A 23,291-nucleotide genomic window follows, 5' to 3' on the forward strand; every position below is an offset into this window, starting at 1 on the left:
CAGTGAAATTTCATGGGTTAAAACTGCACTACTGTGGAACTTGGCAGTTCATCCTAATATGACATAAGTTTGCTTCTGAATTAGCAGTAAGAAGGCATTCCACAACAAGCTGACAATTGTACACAGGATTCCATAAAAATGTTTCCCACTTATCTGCAAAGATATTTTCAAAACCTCATTTTATCTCAATGACTGTTTGCAAGGATACTAAAAGTTATTAAGTGCCAACAAAGTGTTAGGCACTATTTAGATGCTTTGCACATATTATTTCATGTGATACAATAATATTATGAGGTAGATATTGTCCCCTCTCTACAGGTGGGAAAAAAATCAAGATTCAGAATGTTAAGTGATATGTCTAAGCTCACAGATTTAATAAGCAGAAAAGTGAGGATTCGGGGCTAGGTCAGACTGATTCTAAAGCTTATGCTCTTAATCGTTAAAATACAACCACCAAAATACATAATAAACCTATCTCTCTGTTGAAATACTGGTTGAAATTAGATGCCAGAATCTCCTTTTAAATTTTGTGTGTTTTGCCAGTTCTCTCTGGCCCCCTACCAAACTTCCCAATCAATTAAAAATAATGAAGCTTTATAGAATGCAAATGAAATTATTTTTCATTTCGATATCTTCTGAGGTACATTTTTAGCATTTGAACCAATGACAAGTTATTTCAAAAGAAAAATCCATCCCCTGAAACTTAAAAGACATTTTTTAAGACGCTGAAATGATCTGTCTCATGAATCCTGGTTTAGTAATTCTAAGTGCTCAGATAATGCCTGAAAAGGCTAATTTCTTTATACAGAAAATAATTAGCCTTTTTTATTTTTGATGCTTATTATATTGTAATAATCAAGAGTCAGTGATATAATTGTATGTTTTGAAATGGAATTTATAGCTCACTTAAAAATTCTTAAAAGTTTCACTGCTTCTATAATAAAAAAAAAAGTAGAGGAGGCTGTAATGATCAATTTGGTTACCACAATCATAAGCCATCAAATTTGTTTCCAATCCAGTAAGGCCACAGTCTTTAAAAAAAAGTCTTCATACAAGAATACTCTATTGTTGTTGCAGGAGATACAAATGGGATGGGAGAAGAAGAAACAGATCTGGAAACAGAGGTATCCTAGTAGGAACGAGAAGGTCCAATTCACCAGGGGGAACTTTCCAAACCAGATTCCCCTGCCCCTCTCACTTTGGGGCACCAGGTTCATAAAGACAGCTCTCGAGGAGACTGCTGGTACTTATGAGCCCGTTGTGTCCCCCTCAAGCATAGTAGGGCAGGAAAGAAAGATCTGGAATTGCTGCTCCATAGGAGCCACCCTTAAGGCTCCCCACCAAGAGGCAGGCAGGTGGGAAGGGCACACAGACATCAGGCAGGCATTATAAGCACAGGCCTTGAAGCCCAACAGATCTGGTCCAGTCAAAGCTCTGCTCCTCACCACTCTGTGGTCTTGGGTAGAAACCCTCCGACTTCAGAGTGGTTGTGAAGATACACAGTGACAGACATGGAAAATGTGTAGCACCAAATCTATCACATTATGTTAGGAGTGGTTAGGAAACATCGGCTATTAATCTCATTTACTGTAAGCTTTTTCTCCCTAGAATTAACACTCTAATTCAGGTCGTGTTATCCCCTTACAGGTGAGGAAATGACCTTCAGAGCAAGTCAGGAAACTTGCCTATCACTCCGTAGCAGAAACGGACTTTGGGGTTCCTCTACCTCTCTCCCTGTTCTTTCCACACCACATGGACTTTTGCCTTGAAAACGGCCAACGATAATCCAAACAACAGGGAGAAACTGACCCTCAGCTCCAAGTCTCACTCATTCACTGAATCAGTATGACAGGCACTGTTCCCAGCACCTGGGAAACATTTGTGAACAAACAGAGATCCCTGCCATCCAGGATGCTTACAATCCAAGGAAGAAGCGAGACGGTATCAGCAACAAAAATGAATAATTAAATTATGAATTCATTAGAAAGTGAAAGGTGCTATGGGAAATGGAAAAAGTGAAGGGTAAGAGAATCAGGACTATGGTATATAAGAAAGAAGAGTTTTGCACGGTTATCATTTTGAGATATTCATTTACCCAACAAACATGTCTCTGCTTATTTGTTTAGCTTTTTCTAAACACAGCTTGAGGAATAACTAACATACAAAGAACTGCACATATTTAATGTGTACGATCAGATGACTGTCAAACATTTATTTATGGAGGCTCTTTCACGCACAAAGCACTGGAAGAGTGGGCAAAGATGTAAAGACAGCGTGGTGTCTGCATTCGAGAAGCTGACATTCTCTTGGCGAGATGTATTCACACGTAATTTTATGTAAGGTAGGACAGGCTGGGTGCTACGCAAGAGAAATAAGAAATCTGGAGTGGAGACGGGGACTTTAGCAGAGAAGACCAAGAAAATGTCAAGAGGAATATATAGTTTTGGGGCTCGTCCTTCCTTCATGGATGAGCTGGGCTCAGAAAGGAGGTGGGCAGTGGGGAGTCAGAGAAGGGGTTGGGATAAGAGAACGGCCAAAGCTCCGCTTTAGGAAAATTAACCTGGCAATACTATAAAAGCTGTATCGGAGAAGGGAGAAAACAGAGCCACGGGGTGTATGCAGGAAACTCAGAGGGAAAACACACCACCATTCGGGGAAAAAAGAAATGTCGTTTTCCGCAACTAAACGGTTATATCATACAACAGTTTTAATTTTATTCCACAGTGGGCTCTAAAGAGGCAGCCAAGAAACAATTGCAGTCAAGTTAATCAAAATGAAAATTTAATGTTAAATCCTACTGCTGGCTGCTAGTAAACAGTCTGTCAAGAGGATTCAGAATGATTTTCGAAGCTATAAAGTAGTAAGAAACCAGGGCCTGTTTTTGAGCTTATGTCTTTTTTGTTTTTTTTAACAACTGCCTGCTTCAGGAAAAATAAGTTTCACAAAAATTGTCTAGAAGTAAAACTTAATATAATCACTTAAAATGTCCTAGGGGAGGCCACTAATAGAGGCACTACATTAAATGAATTCATAAAGTAAACATTTTTGTGACATAATTAGCCTGTTGCTTAACTACTATATATAACATTCTAAAACTTATATATTTAGCTCAAAGATGTAGTGACAAGAAGTCTAAAAGCAATGTGTGTTAAATTCCAAAATATGTTACTGCCATCCTGAAACTTCCCCACATCTAGCATGCTTCTGGGATATGCTCTATTTGCCTGGTTTGACCTTGATCCCCTCAACATTAAGTCTTACACACCTATTTAAATTATTTTTAATGCTAGGAAAACTAGAATCCATGAATCCTTCTAAGTATGCTTTAAAAAAAAACCAAATAAAAAATTATAAATAAGTATTTATAAGCTGGAAATGCATAAATTCTCCTCCTGTGGCTGGTGGCCTTTATAATCTCCTGATGCACCTTTCTGATTTCTCCTTGTTACCTTCATGGTTCACCCCCCCCCCTCCCCCCCCGCCCTTTTACACATTAGCTATAATTGTAGGAGTTAATCAAGTTCACCATTTCTCTTTCCTTCACAATCTTACACACCCCGCACGGACTCAATTAGTTACGGACAACTCGCAAATGCATGCTCTCAGTTACCAACTTGTATGCAGCGCTCTTTGTCCAGGCTTTATCTTCTACACTTTTCTACCTGGATGTCCCCATGCTGATTCATTCAGCCATCCTACATTCATCCAACAAACACGTACTGAGCACCAGCTATGTTCTAGAACCTGGAGATACAGTATTGAGCTAAGTACCTGCTCTCATGGAGTTGACCTCTTGGCTGGGCTTTCAATCACCGTTTTTCACTCTTTCAATTCATTTAAATATTGCTGTAGATTAAACTTCCAAGAATACAGCACGGCTCATCAGACTGATTCTTCTACTGACATCTGCCTTTAGTGGTTCTCATTCATACAGAACGAGGCCTGAATTCCTTGGCTCAATACTCAAGGTCCTCATGATTGTAGATCATCAAAATATTGGGAGATCATCAGAATAGAAGACCTATATCCCCACACCATACACTAGAGCCCAAAGGACCTGTTCTCTGTGCCACACACACAGTGCAGTCTCACTCACCTGGGCCCCCTCGCTTTCTTTCCTTGGTCCGAGCCTTATCTCCAATCCTCATTTACTCACTAGTCATCATACTCATTTTTGAAAGACCAGCTCAAATGCCACCTTCATGAAGGCATTCCTGATACGAATCCTAATATTTTCCATTTAAAATGCGGCAATTTTGTAATTTTGCTAATATTCTATGCCGAATTTATAAACTTCTGACATTTTAATGTTTATGTATGTTTAAATGGCATAATAAAAATAATTTAACTATACAGGAATTATAGGCATTTTTTTTTCCTTTTGAAATTGGTCTATATACATTTCGTCAATTTTGAGAATCACGGTTATAAGGACAAAGTACAAGGATAATTCAAGACTATAAAGACTGATAGACAAGATCCTCTCTAAACTTCCTGGTCTTACTAGCATCCACAGCAATGCCATGGAGTGGCCCAGATTCGCTGCCCCACGGTTCTATTTTGCTTTTTAAATATTCAGATATAATGTTTACATTTATTTAGAGTATTTTCCCCCACAGGGCGTCTGGGTGGCTCAGTCAGTTAAGTGTCCAACTTTTGCTCAGGTGATGATCTCATGGTTCACAGGTCTGACCCCTGCATCAGGCTCTGCGCTGACAGCTCAGAGCCTGGAGCCTGCTTCAGATTCTGTATCTCCCTCTCTCTCTGTCTCTCGCCCACTCACACTCTGTCTCTCTTGCTCTCAAAAATAAAGAACATTAAAAAAAAATTTTAGAATATTTTCCCATAGACACTGAATCTTATGTTTTTATGCAGCTTGTACCTATTCTAGCATTGTTTAACTTGTAATTAAATTGATTATATTTGAATATACTGAATCAGTATATGACTATAGTGCCTTTATATATGAATTACATAGAATATATCTCAATCAAGTCAAACAGTTGTATAATGTCTATAACAGTAGAATCCAAATTTCTATTAAATGCTTTTTTATTTTTAAATATGAAGCACAGTGTACTTGGATGACAATGTATAATGTTTTAATATTAAATCTGTCAATTTACTGCTGATGGATTTTCTGTTAAAGTTGGGCTGAGAACAACACAGACACATACCCACGTTGGTTTGGTGTTTTGCTATCCTCATGGCACAAAGAACAAATGTGTGATTTTACACAATTCTCTAAGTTGTGTTGTGATTTTGGCAGCTCTTATATTAAAGTGTTTTTTTTTTAATTTTCCACATTTGTCTCTCTTTTTCTTAGTGTTGGCATCTCACACCAGAGTAACACGTTTGGTCAGCAATTTGGGGCTGTATCTCCACAGAAGGCATGCACTTTTAATCCTTTCAACTCTCAGAATACCCGACTTTCCAATTTGCATGGCAAACATATAATCTTATATTGCTGATTATCTTTCTTTTTAAACTATGGCTTTATCTTCATTTAGCATGGTCTCTTCTCAGCATGTGAGGAGAATCGTGTCTGTGGTGGATATTCATGTATTTGTTGACTGATTAATGAAGCCCCATTGAAATAATCTGATTTGTTAATACACGTGTAATGAGAATCAGATTTACTGAACTTGGGATCGTTTTTATCTGTTTGGATAGAAACTGCTCCTTATGTTGTAGCTAAATCTATCAACAATGGGTAAATTAATATGTTTTATGGTATCTGTTACTATTTACTACAAATCTAATTTAGCAGTGGTGCATTGTTTTATTTTACTAATGTTAAAAGAAAAGCTGGTCAAGTGACAACACAGCACTTTACCTCCTCATTGTTAACAAATAGTGTTGTTTCATTTTTTGTGTGTTTATTTTTGAGAGAGATGGAGACAGAGTGCAAGTGGGGGAGGGGCAGAGAGAAAGAGGGAGAGAGACAGAGAATCTGAAGAGGCTCCGGGCTCCGAGATGTCAGCACAGAGTCCAACGTGGGGCTCAAACTCACGGACCGTGAGATCATGACCTGAGCCGAAGTCAGACGCTTAACCGACTGAGCCACCCAGGCGCGCCCCGTACAGTGTTGTTTAATTTTAATTAGGTGTTTACTTGATCTTATAATCCTTTTCATGTAGACAGGAACCCTACTGAGTCAGTCATACACTCAAACCACTGCATTTCTCTTGCAACTTAAACTCTTTTTTTAAAGTTTTATTGAAAAATAATTGACACACATCACTATGTAAGTTTAAAGTGTACAGACTGATGTCTGATGTACGTAAATTGTGAAATGACCATTAACATCCATCATCTCATGTAGATACCATAAAAAGAAAAAACATTTCTTCCTGTGTTAACAACTTCCCTGTTGTTAATGACATCCCTAGCACTGATTTTTCTTATAACTGGAAGTGTGTACCTTCTGACCACTTTCCTCCAATCCCCCGTCCCCATTCCATTAAAAAAAAAAATACCTTCAACAGCAGGGGCTGAGTACCAGCCAGGTTTCCTCTTCTTCTGACTCCTCCTGTAGTTAAGGGGTGCCACGTCCCTGTGTGAGCAGAAATGACATTTTCTACTTTCTGTCCCTACCCGTGAAAAATGCCTACAAACCATCCTCTATGCTCTTTTCTCAGGCAAGGGCTGAATACTGATTACAAGGAAGACCTCGGAGCGAGCTGAAGATAGCAGAGCTGCCGGCAGTATGGGCTCCTGAATCGACACACAGTGGAGCCAACCACCTGCCCGTGCCCTCACCGCACCCTGAGCCGGGATGTGAGAAATAAACTTCGACTGGGATGTCGTGGCAGTGATGTGTTGTAGTTTTCCTTTTTCGTTTCAGTGGTTAGATTACGTTAACTAAAACATCTACATGCATGACCTTCGACACCAGCAAAGACTCCCGATTATAGTGATCACAAAGGTTTTGTTACAGAGGCTATTCCTTCTAAGTCCTCTTCAGAAATACAAAACTTGAATTTGCCAAGGTGGCTTGGATGTAGACTAAAAATTCCTTTCCTCATTCTTTTAGTTACATCTTATCCCATAAGCTGAGGGATATAATTTAATGCTGCTTACTTAGCATCCTCAAACACTGTCAGTATGTAAAGTCTTAGGTGTTTTTTCCAAACCAGCAATATTTACTGTGAGAAGAGAACATGGCACTATGATAATGTTTCTTTGTCCCAGGGGCACCTGGGTGGCTCAGTCGGTTAAGCATCCGACTTCGGCTCAGGTCATGATCTCACGGTTCATGAGTTCGAGCCCCACGTCGGGCTCTGTGCTGACAGCTCAGAGCCTGAAGCCTGCTTCGGATTCTGTGACTCCCTCTCTCTGCCCCTCCCCTGCTCACACTCTGTCTCTCTCTCTCAAAAATAAACATTAAAAAAAAATTAAAAAAAGAGTTCTTTGTCCCAAAGAACTACAATCCAAATGACATGACATGGTAAGTAAAAAAAGGATATGGGGGGTGGGGGTGGGGAGGTAAAGGAGGAAGAAGAGATGATGTCATAGCAAATTGCTCTAAGACAGTTAAAGAACAATCATGAAACCATGAAATTAAAATGTTGTCTGCAATGAAAAAGCAGTAAGGTGTTCCAATGAGAAAGTAATAGAAGGGAAGGAAAATCCTAAAAGAATTAACTAATTAGTAACTAATCAAGAGACAGAAAATATAAAAGGGTCAGGGAGGATGTGGTTATTTTATGTGCTTTATTACTAAAGCACAGGTAATAATTTTGAAATCTGTGGAAAAGAAAGCTCTAGGAAGAAAAGAAACTGTTTTTAGCTTAATGGCTGAAGTATTTATAAGAAAGAGAAGGACAGGACAGGAAGGATCAGGCATAGGTATTAATCAAATACAGGTATCTGAAGTCACTTGATAAGAGCTTCTCAAAACTCATAGAAAAGAGTAAACAAAAATAAAGCTGGCACAGACACCAAGAACACAAAGGACAATGGGTGTCGTACCCCTGGGCAGGCACAATGAACAATTTTAGCCACCTATAACTGTCCCCTACTCCAAATACTGAACAACAGAACGATCCTCCGATGACGGGCACACACCTGCATCTCCACATTCATCCGCTTCAACAGGACAGTCCTTTTCTGGGCGATGGCATCTTATGACCGCTAAGATGCATCTTGTGGAACAGAGAAAAGCCTTGTGGATGGATGTGGGGTGGGAACAGTAGACAACAGCATTTACTTGAGCTTAGCTGCTGTCCAGTTCTAAACACTTCTCAATTGAGAGCATGTCTGCTTCTCTAGTCCTGCCTCTATGTGTCACGGGAGGAACCTACAGCCCTGAGGAAGACTTTGGCTCTGACCCTGGGCCACATAGCCCTTGTAATCTTCTGGGGACCTGTAAAAACTCTAGTGGCTGGGAGGGGAAGGGCAACACATCGACCACTGAAATCAGAATCTCTCAGTGAAGTCCAGAGACCTGCATGTCCTCAAGTTTCCTTGGGTATCCTATTGTGCAGCCCAGGTTCAGAGCACAACCAAGGCAGTTAAGTGCACAGGCCCTGGGGAGACATCACCCACCGGGGACTCCTTTCTTGCACCTATTGTGAGAAGGGGGCAAGATAAAACTTATCAGGTGCTACAAAGCATTAGCCACATAGTAAGCTCTCCAAAAGTGCAATTACTATTATTATCCTCAGATACCTAACGTTACAGGATTTTCTCAGGCTATGACACTTGCATAGCATGTATTGTCTGCTTTTTTATATAGTTTTTGCATTTTGCAGTAATTAAAAAGTAGCCTGTGTTATTTAGCATTTTATGGATACACATTGTATTTCTCCAATTAGACTGTGACATTTTTGGGTGGCAAGGACTTTTCTTGTTTTCTTACCAGCCCAGGGTCATACACCCAGCTGTTATCAGTAAAAGCATCACTGATGATTATTTGACATGGTTATTTAACTATTAAGTTCCCACAAATTGACACATTGAGCTAGCAGATGAAATTAAAGGTATTTTCCTCTTTGTCTTCATTTCACCATAAAGAATAAGGGCAATTCTATTTTCTCAGACTTCATTTTGTATTTAAGCCTTTTTAAAAAACCAGGTTATTATTGGGGCGCCTGGGTGGCTCTGTCGATTGAGCATCTGACTTCGGCTCTGGTTCAAATCCCATGTTGGGCTCTGTGCTGACAGCTCAGAGTCTGGAGCCTGCTTCGGATTCTGTGTCTCCCTCTCTCTCTGTCCCTTCCCTCCTTGCGTGCTATCTCTCTCTCAAAAATAAGTAAACATTAAAAAAATTTTTTAAAAACCCAGGTTATTATTTCAGGCTACTAGGAAGCTTTTCATCAAGAATGTTGACTTAATGAGAAGAACTTGTAGCAGTTTTTCTGTCACGATTCAACTCTAATTAGAAAGTGGCAGAAATTACTAGATATCCACCAATATTTCACTCACTCCTTGTCCTTGGTAATAATCCCCTTATATTAGCTGGGCACATGGCTGCCCAGAATACAGAATAATGTTCCCACCTGCATAGCAAGTAGGTTATAACACTGTTAACTAAGTAATAGTCAATAGGATATAGTGGAAATGTGCAACTTCCAAGATGTATTTTTTAAAAATAGCTTTCATATACCAGAAAATTCACTAACTAAAATTTATAATTCAATGGCTTCAGTGTATTCACAGAGTTGTGCGAACACCACAATCTAATTATAGACTATGTCTATCACCCCAAAAGAAACCTTATATCCATTACGTCATTTCCTACTCCCCCAGCCCAGCCTGAGGCAACCACTAATCTATTCTTTGTCTATAAATTTACCCATTCTGGACATTTCATATAAATGGAATTATAAAACGTGACCTTTTGTGCCCAGCTTCTTAGCATAATGTTTCCAAGGTACATCTATGTTGTAGCATATATCAACACTTCATTCCTTTTTGGCCAAATAGTATTTGATTGTATGGATGTATCATATTTTATTTATCCACTCATCAGATGATGGACATTTGGACAGTTTACAGTTTTGGTAGTTAGAGCATGCTGCTGATATGGACATGGGTGTACAAGTTTTTGTGTGGACGTGTTTTCATTTCTCTTGGAAATATACCTAGTGGTAGAACTGTTAGGTCACGTGGTAACTCTATATTTAACTTTTTTGAGAACTCCCAGACTGTTTTCCAAATTGGCTGCACCATTTTACATTCTCACCAGCAAAGAATGAGGGTTCCAATTTCTCCACATACTCTCCCACACTTAATGGTATTACCCATCTTTTTATTATAGCCATCTTAGTGGTTGTGACATATGTCTCACTGTCCTTTTGATTTGTGTTTACCAAATGATGAGCGATGCTGAGCCTCTTTTCACGTGCTTATTGGCCACTCCTCTATCTTTTTTGGAAAAAATGTTTATTCAAATCCTTTGCCCAAGTTTAAATTTGTTTATTTATCTTTACTGTTGAATTCTTAATAGTTTTCTGTATAATCTGCATACAAGTCCCTTATCAGATACATGATTTGCCAACATTTTCTTTCATTACAGGGACTGTCCTTTCACTTTCTTGCTAGTGTCCTTTGGACCACAACATTAAAAAATTTTTGAAGTCTTTTTTTTTTTTTTTTTTTTTTTGGTCATTTGTGTTTTTGGTGTCTGATGTGAAAAAGTGTTGCCTTAACCTAAGGTCATGAAGATTTATGCCTATATTTTATGGGCTTTAGTTCTTACATATTTACGTTTGTGACCCATTTTGAGTTAATTTTTGTGCATGTTGTGAGTAGGCATCCATCTTCATTCCTTCGAATGTGGATACCCGGCTGTCTGAGCACCAATTGAAAACTTTCTTCATTGAACTGTCTTGTCTCCTTGTCGAAAAATCAATTGACCGTAAGTGTAAGGGTTTATTTTTAAATGTAAGGGTTTATTTCATCTTAAATGTAAGGGTATTTCTATCCTCATGCCAGTACCAGAATGTCTTAATTACTGTAGCTTTGTAATAAGTTTTAAAATTGGGAATGTGAGTCTTCCAACTTTGTTCTTCAAGACTGTTGTGGCTTTTCTGGGTCCTTTGTATTTCCATATGAACTTAATGGATCAGCCTGTCAAATTTTTGGCCCTAAAAAACCACGCTGGGATATTTTGATAGTAACTGTGTCCAACCTATCAATTTGGGGAGGATTATCATCTTAACAATATTAACTCTTTTGATCCATGAACATGGAATGTCTTTGCATTTATTTAGATCTTTATTTCAATGAGGTTTTGTAGTTTTCAGTGTGCAAGGCATGCATTTCTTTTGTTAAATTTATCCCTAAGTATTTCATTCTTTTTGATGGTATTACAAATAGAACTTTTTAAATTTCATTTTTGGAGTATTCATTGCTAGTGTCAAGAAGCACAATTAATTTCTGTATATTAATCCTTTATAACCTGAAATCTTACTGAACTTGTTCATTAGTTCTAATAGCTTTTGTTTGTTTATTTATTTATTGTAGATTCCTTAGGGTTTTCTATATACAAGTTCATGTCATCTGCAAAGAAAGTTTACTTCTTCCTTTCCAATCTGGATGCTATGTTTTTTTCTTTTGCTTACGTAATGACTCTGGCTAGAATCTCCAGCACGACACTGAGGTGGCAACCATGATGTATGTTTGGAGAGGATGTGCCCTTCTCTTCCCTTTATTCTTCCTGATAGATGGACTGTGGATGTGATTACTGGAGCTGGAATGGTACGACCATTTGGGACTTTGAAGGGAACTTAGGACCAGAACTGAATCCATGACATGGCAACAATTGAAAAGAAACCTGGGTCCCTGCCACCCTGGGCAACATGCCAACCTATGGTTTTTGTTTTTGGGTCTCTGTGATTTACAGCCAAACCCAAGCCCAAATTGATACAGGGGTATTAGAATAAAGTAAGAATTGTGGTGCCTGCATTATTCAATCAAAATATATGGACTAGTTTCAAAAAAGAAAAGAATTTTTGATTTTTTAGAAAAAACCAATAGTATTAAAGGTGGCTATATAAGGAAGTACTGTTTAAGCCTGGCTCCTGGTTGTAAAATCTGAACAATGTCTGGTATCTTTTCTTGTTGTTGTTTTAACTTCAAAATAATGCCACAGAGTTTAGAGGAATAGCATTCCTCAATATTATGCTTCGGATAATTTCTTTCAAGCTTCCTAACTCTGTGATTGTAGGGGCTATATTACCAACCACTCAAGTTTACTTCATAATTATTACTCAAAAATCACTAAAAAGGGGCACCTGGGTGGCTCAGTTGGTTAGGTGACTGACTTCGGCTCAGGTCATGATCTCACAGTTCGTGAGTTCAAGCCCCGCATCGGGCTCTGTGCTGACGGCTCAGAGCCTGCAGCCTACTTCAGATTCTGTGTCTTCCCCTCTCTCTACCCCTCCCCTGCTCATGCTCTGTGTCTCTCTGTCTCTCAATAATAAATAAATGTTAAAAAAAAATTTTAAAAAACACTAAAAACATTATCACCCATTTAATAGGCCTCTTTATTTGTATCTAATTACAGATAGGAATGATATATTAACTCACATTTGGATGGTTACATTAACATAGATTATGAGCTTTGGCTTTAAATTATTTATGAAACCAAATCAGGGACATGGCTCTAAGGTGAGCATCCGAATGCAGAGAGAAAAATAATGTGTTTTTAGATTAATGGCAAAAAAAAAAAAAGGTTATGAGGAATACAGATGAAACCACTTCCCTGAAATTAACCATCAATAGGAGAATTAGTATCAGCATTAAGTACTTCAGTGATATCACAAGGAGAGTACCACAGAAAGGAAATCACTCCACAGCCTGCCAGTTTTGTATCCAGTTGACCATTACTACGAATAAAGATCCAGTAACTACCTCTCAACTCCTTCCCTTGCATCTCACGTTGGCTATGAACCTGCAGCACAGAAACTCTAGTTATTTCTGCTAAGTAGCTGCTTGTCTTCTGAAAATGTGTACGAATGTAAAAGAAAGCAACTTAATTCTTTGAATCATAATCTACAATAATATGCCAACTCAATCAGAGAGGTTTTCTTTCCTTTGAAGCCTCCAGGATATTTTTATTTTGGGAAAATATTCTGATTAAGTTAAAACAAATATGTGCTGTCATACCACGTTGACTAATCCAAAAGTGGTTTCCAGCTCCTTTACTGACTAAAAGTATCAAAAGTTCAGAAAGATAAAACAAATGCTAAGTATTTAAATCCCCTTAGCAACTCTTTCCTTTCTCGCTCTCAGCCATTTTGGCAGCTGCTTTTGGTTGACGCTGTTTGGAACCTAAGGCAGGAAGGCACATGGTATGGTGACCACAAAGAAGGCGAAAAAGTTTCTAGAGTCGATCAGCTCTAGCCTCCAACTCATTATGAAAAGTGGATAGCACAGACTTTGAAAATGAGCAAACATGGCAAAGCAAAACTGGTGTCCTCACCAACAACCATCCAGCCTTGAGGAAATCTTAAATAGAATACTACACCATGTCGGCCAAGACTGGTGTCGATTACTACAGTGTAACACTGAACAGGGCACAGCACGTGGGAAATACTGAAGAGTATGCACACATATAGAGTATGCTATCATTGATCCAGGTGATTCAGATATCATTAGAAGCATGCCAGAACAGACTGGTGAAAAGCGAATCATGCAAAAGTTTTCTTTAATAAAACTGGCCAGAGCTGGTTTTTTAAAAAATAAATAAATCCCCATAACACCTGTCTTCACCTGAGTGCTATGCATGGAACAACTAGGTCACCTTCTCGTCTCCCCAACTAGATCATGTTTACATTCCAAAGGACTGATGGGCATAGACCAGGTCTATAATAAGTGCTTTATGAATGAACAGTCTTGGGTAGAAAATGGTGAGCATTCACATCAAATACGCGTAAGTATAAATTAAGCACTCAGATTTTATTTAACATTTAAACACTTCGAGGAAAGCAGAGTATTTAGAAAAGACTATTTTTTTTAGTATCTCCTATTGATGTCTTCCTACCCTACACAAACATCCAGAAATCTACATTGCCTAAGATCCCATCTTTAGATGAATATTCTATTCGAAGGCCCAAAGACTGTAGTCTTGGGTTCTAAGCAAGTGAAGGAGTTGTTGTATTTTATGCTTTATGGTTTACTATGAAATCCCAACAAGAAGAAAAGGAACTAGAGATTAATTTAGACAAAGTACTAAGTGCTAATGATGTCAAAGAACTTCATGAGGAAATCTAAGCAAAAAAGGAATGCATGAAACAAAAGAGAAAGATGTTTAAAATGAGAAAGAGAGATTAGGGATATATTATTACCTTTTTTTCCAGTGAACCCTTGGACAAAGGATTCCTTTTTCAACAGATTGACCAGGAATAATAGACCCCTGCTGTATGAAACAGAAGTATGCCTACTTAGGTCAAATCTGAAATGTTATGCTCTGAAATGGTGAAACGAACCTAACATTTGAAAGATAAGAATTCTATGCCAAGTGATGTTTGGAAAAACAGGTGAGCAATTGTAGTATTTCCTCAAACGTTTAAAATACATGAAATCTAGCATGGTGCCTGGGCACATACCATGGAATCACATTTCTGGCAGGCGAGGAAGGGGACTCAGATTTACATCAGAAAGCCGACACAGGAGAACTACTGTTGGGCAATCCATAAAAGACAATAACTGACATTCCTCTCTCAATAAGTCTCACACATCCAGTGTGTCCTCCAGTGTTGGACAGTGAATGTAGGATGATGCATTTGGTTGGTGTGATGTATGTACTTATCGCGCTGTGTGAGGAGACGTTCACACCAAAAAAAGGCACTGAGAGAACCAGACAAGCAAGGCAAGCATTGTTTCGGGATCTCCCCAGACATCAAGCTACCTGAGAGGGCAAAGGCCAAATCACCAGGCACGTTTCTCCCCTTCACTGTCCCCAGCCTTCTGCTTCCACTTATTTAAATGAATTTATAATATGTTAAGTGGGAGGCAGTGTGAAATCTCAAAGATAGCCTCAAGTTTGGAACCAGATTTAGGTAATTGTGGTTCTAATACTCACGAACCGTATGACCATGAGCAAATTACCTAATTTCTCTGAGCAACGGTGTTCTCACATTTACGATGATAGCAATAATACTAAGTAAGTTGAAATGATTGAAGGGGAATAAATATAAAGAATTCGGGATAGTACCCTGTAGATAAAAGGCTCAGGAAGAATATGACTTTGGTTTTATTTTCTTCTTCAGTAAGTGTCCTTTCCCTTATTAGCCTGACTCAGGTACACAATACAGTTTCTTTGTCCAGTGGGAAAATACTCCACGATGTACAATCATTTGTACTTTATGCTTCACTTCTACTTCAACAAAATAAAGGGATGGTATTCACCATGTAAATATAATGTTAAAGCTAACAATTTTAGTTCAGAGGATAAACTGAGCCATAGGTCAACTTAATGGGGTTTTCATTGTCATTTTTAGTTTCAAATTTGATTTAGATCCCCTTGAATTTTATTATGTGACAAATAAAACATACAATATTAAAGAATCAAACTTAAAAATGATTCACTGTCATAGAAGTTACACCAGAAGATATATTCTTTTTTTAAAAGTTTATTTATGAAACCTTGTGCACAGCATGGAACCTGACGTGGGGCTCGAACTCATGAACCATGAGATCATGACCTGAGCAGAAACCATAGTCAGACTTCCTAACTGACTGAGTCACTCAGGCACTACAGAAGATATATTCTTAAGAAAAAAATTTGAATGACGTATTTGGCAATTTTTAGAACTTTCTCATATTAAGGGATTTCCAAAAATCCCGCACAGCCTTAGAACAAAAAACCAAACAGGATTTTGGAAAAAGGGAAACAAAGATTTACACATATGCCACTGCTGATATTCTCATCATGTTTCTAGTATCAGTACACAAAAACAGTGAATTTTAATATTCTCTGTACAAATCAAAGAGAGTTAATAAGAAAAATACAGATAACACCCGAGGTTTTAGTTTTTCCAGGTAAGTTGCCCTGAAGGCAAGAGCCACACCATACTTTGCCTCTATCACTTCAATACACAAACAGAAAAAACCTCAGTATGAAAGAACACTCCCATTAAAATACTAGACGTAAACAAAGACTTAAGAAAAATCAGATCACCAAATTTTATAGACAGGTCTATAAAGATATAGTAGGCTTAAAACAAATGCAAAGCATGTCTGATAAGCAAGGTGCAACTTCTCAAAATAGAACTGGAAAACAAAATTTTAAAAATCTGTTCTTTCAAAAAATGTCAAGAAAACCTCAAAACCCCAAACACCAGTAGTTTATAGACACTGACCTGAAGACGTCATCAATTAAATTGGTACTGTGGTTACCTACATCCCCTAACCAACTATACTGCTTACAGATAAATTATTAATATAATTTTCCATGGGAAAATGTAACAAAGAAAACTACCTTGACATCGAATCCTCTGTATACAGGGCCATCTAAATACATAATGTGAGACATGGAATATTTAGCTGACTTGAACAGAGGCAAGATACAGTTGCAAGAGTTCAAGTGTATTACCTATACTTTTTAAAAATAAAAAATTTTAGTGGACCAGAATTATGTTGGCAGTTATAGATAAAAAAGGTCTGTGTTTGCAAAGTTTAAATTGTGCAAATTTAATAACATCTTAAAAAGGTTTTCCCAGACATTGACAAGTAAGGGATAGAACAGCCTCAACACATGGGCAGGGGGCAGGGACAGGGTGTCCCTGACCAAGGCCTGATAGCGAGCCACTATGTGAAAGTGACCAAAATGAGTCAAAGTGTTATAAGCTTGCCCAGATAGACAGATAATTGGAATCCATTGCAGCGTATGTAAATATATTAGATTTTTCACAGATAAGGGCAAACCTAATTAAAGAAATTTACCTCAATAACGTGGATACATTAAAAATGAATAAAAAAAGCCTGCTACTCCATCCCCTTCTCCCTTCAGGTCTAAGAAATTTAAAAAAACAAAACTTTTTTGTTTTTGTTGTTGTTGTTGTTTTTTTACAAATTATCCAGTAGACCAGCATCCAGAATGTGATTTCATGACTTATTAAAACGAGAGACTATTTCCTTCCATTTCAATGTTTTTTTCTAGATGCAAGAGAAATACTAGGTAGAGGATCCAAATGTAACCAAAGAGACTAAAATAGAACTATCACACACATATAATCTGTTCTTTTCCCCAACGTGAGACTGTCACATTGAGATGCTTTCTTCTTGGCATGCTTACAGACTTCACTGGTGAGATTCCAATATCCATGACCAGTCAACTGTCCCTTGTTGCTGTGTACTACAAACACCCACCGGCACATTCCACACATCTCCTTCTATTCTAGGTCCCAATTCCACCTCTGCTATGGCAGAGCCACATACAGCTCTTTCGGTTACTTTCTATATGTGAAATGGGAACAGACCCAGTCCAATGGATAACACGAGAAACATCTACGGTATAACATCACCAAGAATTACGTCATTAAAATGAAAAGGAACAGAAACTTTAAGCATGATACTTGAACAGTATAAACATGAAGAGATTAAAGCCTTCCCTACTTCCTTCCCAGAGGATGAAATCTATACCAAGAATCCCAGTAAGACAGAACCAGTAAGACTGGGCTCAGGTTTTAAAAGAGAAAAGGAGAAAAGAAATTGGAGTCTCCTTAATTCAATGGCTATTAGGAGAACAAATGGAAAACATACCAATGCAAGCTTGAGAGACGGTAACGCTGCAACTCTGAAGACTAATAATTAGCATCAGTAGAGAGAAATGGAGCAAGGGAGAAGTATTAGTTTTCTATTGCTACATAACAAATTACCACAAATTTAGCAGCTTAAAAATGGCACAGAAATCTTGCATTGCATGGCTGGGTTCTCTGCTTAAGCTGAAATCAACTGTTGGCTGTCCAGGTTCTCATCTGGAGCCCAGGGTCCTCATCTAAGCTCATTCATGTTGTTGGCAGAATTCAGTTGCAGTTGTAAAACTGAAGTTGTGTTCTTGTTGGTTTTTGACTGGAGACTGACCTCAATTTCTAAGGGTGCTCGCAGGTCCTTGCCTGTGGTCCCCTCCTTTTCTGAGCAATGGAGAACCTGTCTCACATTTGAATCCCTTTCATGCTTTGAATTATCTCTGACCTCACTTCTGTAACCAGCCAGAAAAAAACTCTCAGTTTTCAAGGGCTTGTCTGATTAGTTTGGGTTCACCCAAACTAATAATCAAGCCAACTTGATAACTTGATAATCAAGTCAACTGATTAGGGACCTTAATTACATCTGCAAATGCCCTTTGCCACATAACATGACATAAACTAGTATAACACCAGGAGGTGGCAATCAAGGGGCCATCTTAGAATCGTGTCTACCACAGAAGGGAATATAGAAAGGAAGCCAGTTATTCCAGGAGAGAACAGATACAGAATTTAAGTTGAGTGTTATGGGCAGACTTTGTGTTTAAACATTAAATTCCAAACAGATTTTATAGCTAAGAGCAATCAAAACTTACACTTTGAGATAACAGGTATGAAAACAGTTGTTACCTTGCCCCAAGTGAGTGGAGGAGCCAAATAAGAGTGCAATTCAGCTTTATTTTTAACATCTCAAGTAGGCCACAAGCACACAGTTCACTTAGACTTGAGATAAATAGAATCTTACAATCAGATAAGTTTCATTGAAAAAAAGAATATAGCAAAAACTTATCAGTCTATATGTAAGAACAGAGTTTTAAGTAATTTCCAACAATTTTACTTGGCTTTTAATCTTTTTTAATTTATTTTATTATTGTTTTTTATGTTTTATTTTTTTAATTTTTTTTATTTTGAGAGAGAGACAGAGTGTGAGTGGGGAAGGGGCAGAGAGAGAGGAAGACACAGAATCTGAAGCAGGCTCCAGGCTCTGAGCTGTCAGCACAGAGCCTGACCCGGGGCTCAAACTCATAGACCGTGAGATCATGACCTGAGCCAAAGCCGGATGCCCAACCGACTGAGCCACCCAGGTGCCCCTACTTGGCTTTTTAAAGTTAACTGAACATAACTGTCAGAGGTTTAAATAGTTTCAAAATTAATACTCTGTGTATGATGTTTAGGTCTCCACACTTCTTTGCTATGCTTCTTTGGCTGTATTTTTAAACCCTAGATTAGAGGGGGGAAAGAAGAGAGGGAGTTCTTTTTTCTGAAAAGGAAGTGCTTATTACTGACAAGAGGGGAAACATGTACTTCCATTTAAACTCCTGGGCCTCCCTACCTCTTAGGATGATGCCTCCTGCTACCAGTGGGCATGGGCTCCCAGTGACTCCTCTGTTCTTTGGATCCCATGTTCCTGATCATGTCACCCTGGCTAGGGTTGAAACCACCATCTTGTTCATCCAATTCAAAGGACCATCAGGCAACCACACTCTTGGAAAAGATAGGCAGAGAACATTTCTATTTTATTTTATTTTTAAAAAAAAATTTTTTTTTAACGTTTATTTATTTTTGAGACAGGGAGAGACAGAGCATGAATAGGGGAGGGTCAGAGAGAGGGAGACACAGAATATGAAGCAGGCTCCAGGCTCTGAGCTGTCAGCACAGAGCTCGACGTGGGGCTAGAACTCACGGACCGCAAGATCATGACCTGAGCCAAAGTCGGCCGCCTAACCGACTGAGCCACCCAGGCGCCCCAAACATTTCTATTTTAATTGTAAATAAAATGGAATGCAAAGTTGGATGCAAGAGAGATGCTAGTATTTAATCACTCCCGTTTTGTAAACGTGGATGTTATATGCTGTGGAGCTGTCTTCATTACAAAAAATCCAACAACTTTGAGGTTCCTTGGACTATTCCCACTCACGCTGATAAAGGAGTTCCTTCCCCAATATATGTGCTGCATGTACCTATACAGAGATGCAGAATGGGCATAAAGTTCTACCCAGCCCTTCAGATAGAGGATGATGATGAAAGGGTCACTAAAAACAAATTCGGCTTCGCCAATTCACTAGTTTGTCCTAATAAAACTAGTTGTAGTTAGCGTTATACATCACTGCCAAGCACAGACCCATCCTGAGCTCCAAGTCCAGAGTCGACCCTTGAAGGGTTAACTGATAGGGTCAGAGATGACCCTTGAAGAACACAGGTTTGAGCTGTGCGGGCCCATATATAGGTGGATTTTTTAACAGTATGGTACTATAAATGTATTTTCGTTATGATTTTCTTTTTTTTTTAATGTTTTTATTTATTTTTGAGAGAGAGAGAGAGAGAGCATGAGCAGGGGAGGGCAGAGAGAGAGAGAGAGAGAGAGAGAGAGGGAGAAGATCTGAAGTGGGCTCTGCGCTGACAGCAGAGACCCCAATGGGAGGCTCAAACTCACAAACCATGAGATCATGACCTGGGCCAAAGTCAGATGCTTCACTGACTTAGCTTTGTGATTTGAATAACATTTTTTCTTTAGGTTACTTTATTATAAAAATACAGTAAATAATACATATAACACACAGAGTACGTGCTAGTCAACTATGTTATTGGTAAGGCTTCCAGTCAACAGTGGGCTATTAGTAGTTAAGTTTTTGAGGACTCAAAAGTTATACAAGGTGTTTTGACTGCACGGTGAGGGATCAGTGCCCATAACCCTCAGGTTGTTCAAGGATCAGTGGTATATCCAAATGCCTTCTGGATGCTACCAGCTGAATGCCCCACAAGAACCTGGAAACTTGGTATTTTCCCAAAATTATCATTCCACAAGATGCCTCTTGTCCTCCTATCTCAGTGAGTGGTATCTCCAACCTCCTGGTCCACCTAGCAGTCATCATCGATGGCTCTTCTCCCTTCATCACCTACATCCAACACTTCACCACATCTTACAGATGTTTACTGATTCAGAGGCAAGACAATATGGCGATTACAAAGTGTGGACTCGAAATAGATTGCCTTGGTTCACATTCCCAAACTGCCCTCACTGGCACCAGGTTATTTAATGTCTCTTTGCTTCAGTTCTCTCATCTATAAATGCAGATAATAATAATAGTGCCCACTTCACGGGGCTGTTGTGAGGATTCAATGAGTTAGTAAATATAAGGAACTTATGCCAGACATCTGGTACCCTCAATAAATCTCAGCTAATATCATTGTTGTCATTATTGGAACTCAGTGACTCTCAGCTCCATCCCCTTCTCTACATCCCTTCTGCTCTGGGCTTAATATAGGTTCCCACAGTCCTCAGTAGTAGTATTGTGAGGGTCTCTGCCAAGATCCTGGGCCCTGTAATTTAGCTTCCATTCTGTTGCCATTAGAGTCTTACAGAAGCAAATCTGCTGTCATTATTATTCTGCTTGGAAACCTTAATGGCTCTTCACTGCTCACAGAAAAAGACCAAACTCCATAGGATACAGTATGAAACCCTCCCTGGGCTTCCAAAGCAACTACACCAGGAAAGTCTGATGGCCAAAGAAGGGCCGACAGATGAAGAACAGCACAATCCCCTTTACTCTCTATCTTGGCTCTTCGTGGTTTTGTCCTCACTCTTGTTGCCTACAACGTCCTTTCTCCATGGTGTTCAAACTAGAAATTTAAGAGTCTAACACTGCCTCCTCTGCCTCTTTGCAAGGGAGCTGCTCTTCCTTACTTTCTTAAAATGTCTCCTTAATGCTTAGGATGGTCTCAAGTCCATACAGACTTTCCCAAGCTAGATACACATTACTTCGGCGTGTCATCTGCCTCTAATAGGTGACATAAACAGAACTACCAGAGATTCTCTGCAGCAATCTCCTGAAGGTTTCTGTCCGTTCCTCGGTATATGCTTCCTTGTACATAAAATGGCCGTTCCATCATCTGATAAGTAGGAAGGACATAATTCCTACTACTTCCCAGCCGATGAGCAGTTGGAGTAGGTTGTTAGCAGTAACTAAGATTATTATAGTAATTAGGAATATAAGGAGGTGTTTAAAAAATCGGTTAATGTATGGATCTGCGTGTATGTATCATATTGAAAATTCTATGATTGATCATGTAACGAAAAGTGCCATGGGTACAAAAAGTCTTGAAGTCTTTCCTGGTGCATCTCTCCTATTTTCCATTCCACAGAGGCAACTGCTTCTGTTACTCTCTTGGCACTCTGCACACATCTTTCCCAGGGTCCTTCTAATTACAGTGACATTTCAATATTTGTGTGTCTGGCTTCCATGCTAAGCTGGGAGCTCAAGGTCTTGGCAGCCCAAGTACTTAATACTGATGCTCAGTTTACATTTGCTGAATGAACTCCTGTGTAACTGGCATTCTGTTGTCATTTTCCACTCTTCAAATTCAGGATGAGTGTCTTAACCATGTGACACTATTTCTTACAGAACAGATTTTGGCATATAAAAAGTTTTCTCAGAGTCACAACAAAGGGATTCTGCTGCTACACTATCCAAATCTCAAAGCTTATCAATTCCTGGCACAGACTGTTAGGAGAAACTTAGTGCAAAAATAGAGACTAATCATGTGAGGCAAACCACTTTTTTAAAACAACAATTTTGAGTGGAAGAGTAATAATTAAAATTGAAATCAAAGAATTTTAGAACTAAAAGGAGTCTGGAGAACCTAATAGCCAATTGCCTTCAATTTCTTTTTTTTTTTTTTTTAATTTTTTTTTTTTTTTTTTTAACGTTTATTTATTTTTGAGACAGAGAGAGACAGAGCATGAATGGGGGAGAGTCAGAGAGAGGGAGACACAGAATTGAAACAGGCTCCGGGCTCTGAGCTGCTAGCACAGGGGCCCGATGCGGGGCTCGAACTCACAGACCGCGAGATCATGACCTGAGCCGAAGTCGGCGCTCAACCGACTGAGCCACCCAGGCGCCCCGCCTTCAATTTCTAATTGAGGAAATGTACACAGGGTTCCCAATCAGGTATCAACATAAGAGTAGAAGCAGACTTCCTGTTTTAGTCTTAGGCCACTCTACCCCTCTTGCCAGATGTAAAGGAAAACTGTGTTGCCTATTCTACAAATGTGATGCTCGGATTTCACACAAACACGTATGCAGTTCACCTAAATTGTGTGGCTCAGCATAGTTTTAAAGCAAACCCAGCTTAGACGAATTCTGTGAAACAACAGAAAGACAGACAGCTGGTTCACTCAGATCAATGGAACAGAATAGGGAATCCAGAAATGGACCCACAAATGTATGGCCAACTAATCTTTGACAAAGCAGGAAAGAATATTCAATGGAATAAAGACAGTCTCTTCTGCAAGTGGTACTGGGAAAACTGGACAGCGACATGCAGAAAAATGAACCTGGGACCACTTTCTTACACCATACACAAAAATAAACT

At 38.9% G+C, this 23,291-nt stretch overlaps 1 protein-coding gene and 1 pseudogene across 3 annotated transcripts in view; one reads left to right on the top strand and one right to left on the bottom strand.

Annotated features, from left to right (window-relative positions):
* Nucleotides 1-23,291, bottom strand: part of GAREM1 (GRB2 associated regulator of MAPK1 subtype 1) — a 201,783-nt gene that overhangs the window by 125,543 nt on the left and 52,949 nt on the right. The window lies entirely within an intron of this gene.
* Nucleotides 13,304-13,699, top strand: LOC145712999 (large ribosomal subunit protein eL30 pseudogene; annotated as a pseudogene).

Source organism: Panthera onca, chromosome D3, assembly GCF_046562875.1.
Source record: "Panthera onca isolate mPanOnc1 chromosome D3, mPanOnc1 haplotype 2, whole genome shotgun sequence".
In the NCBI taxonomy this organism is placed as follows: Eukaryota; Metazoa; Chordata; class Mammalia; order Carnivora; family Felidae; genus Panthera; species Panthera onca.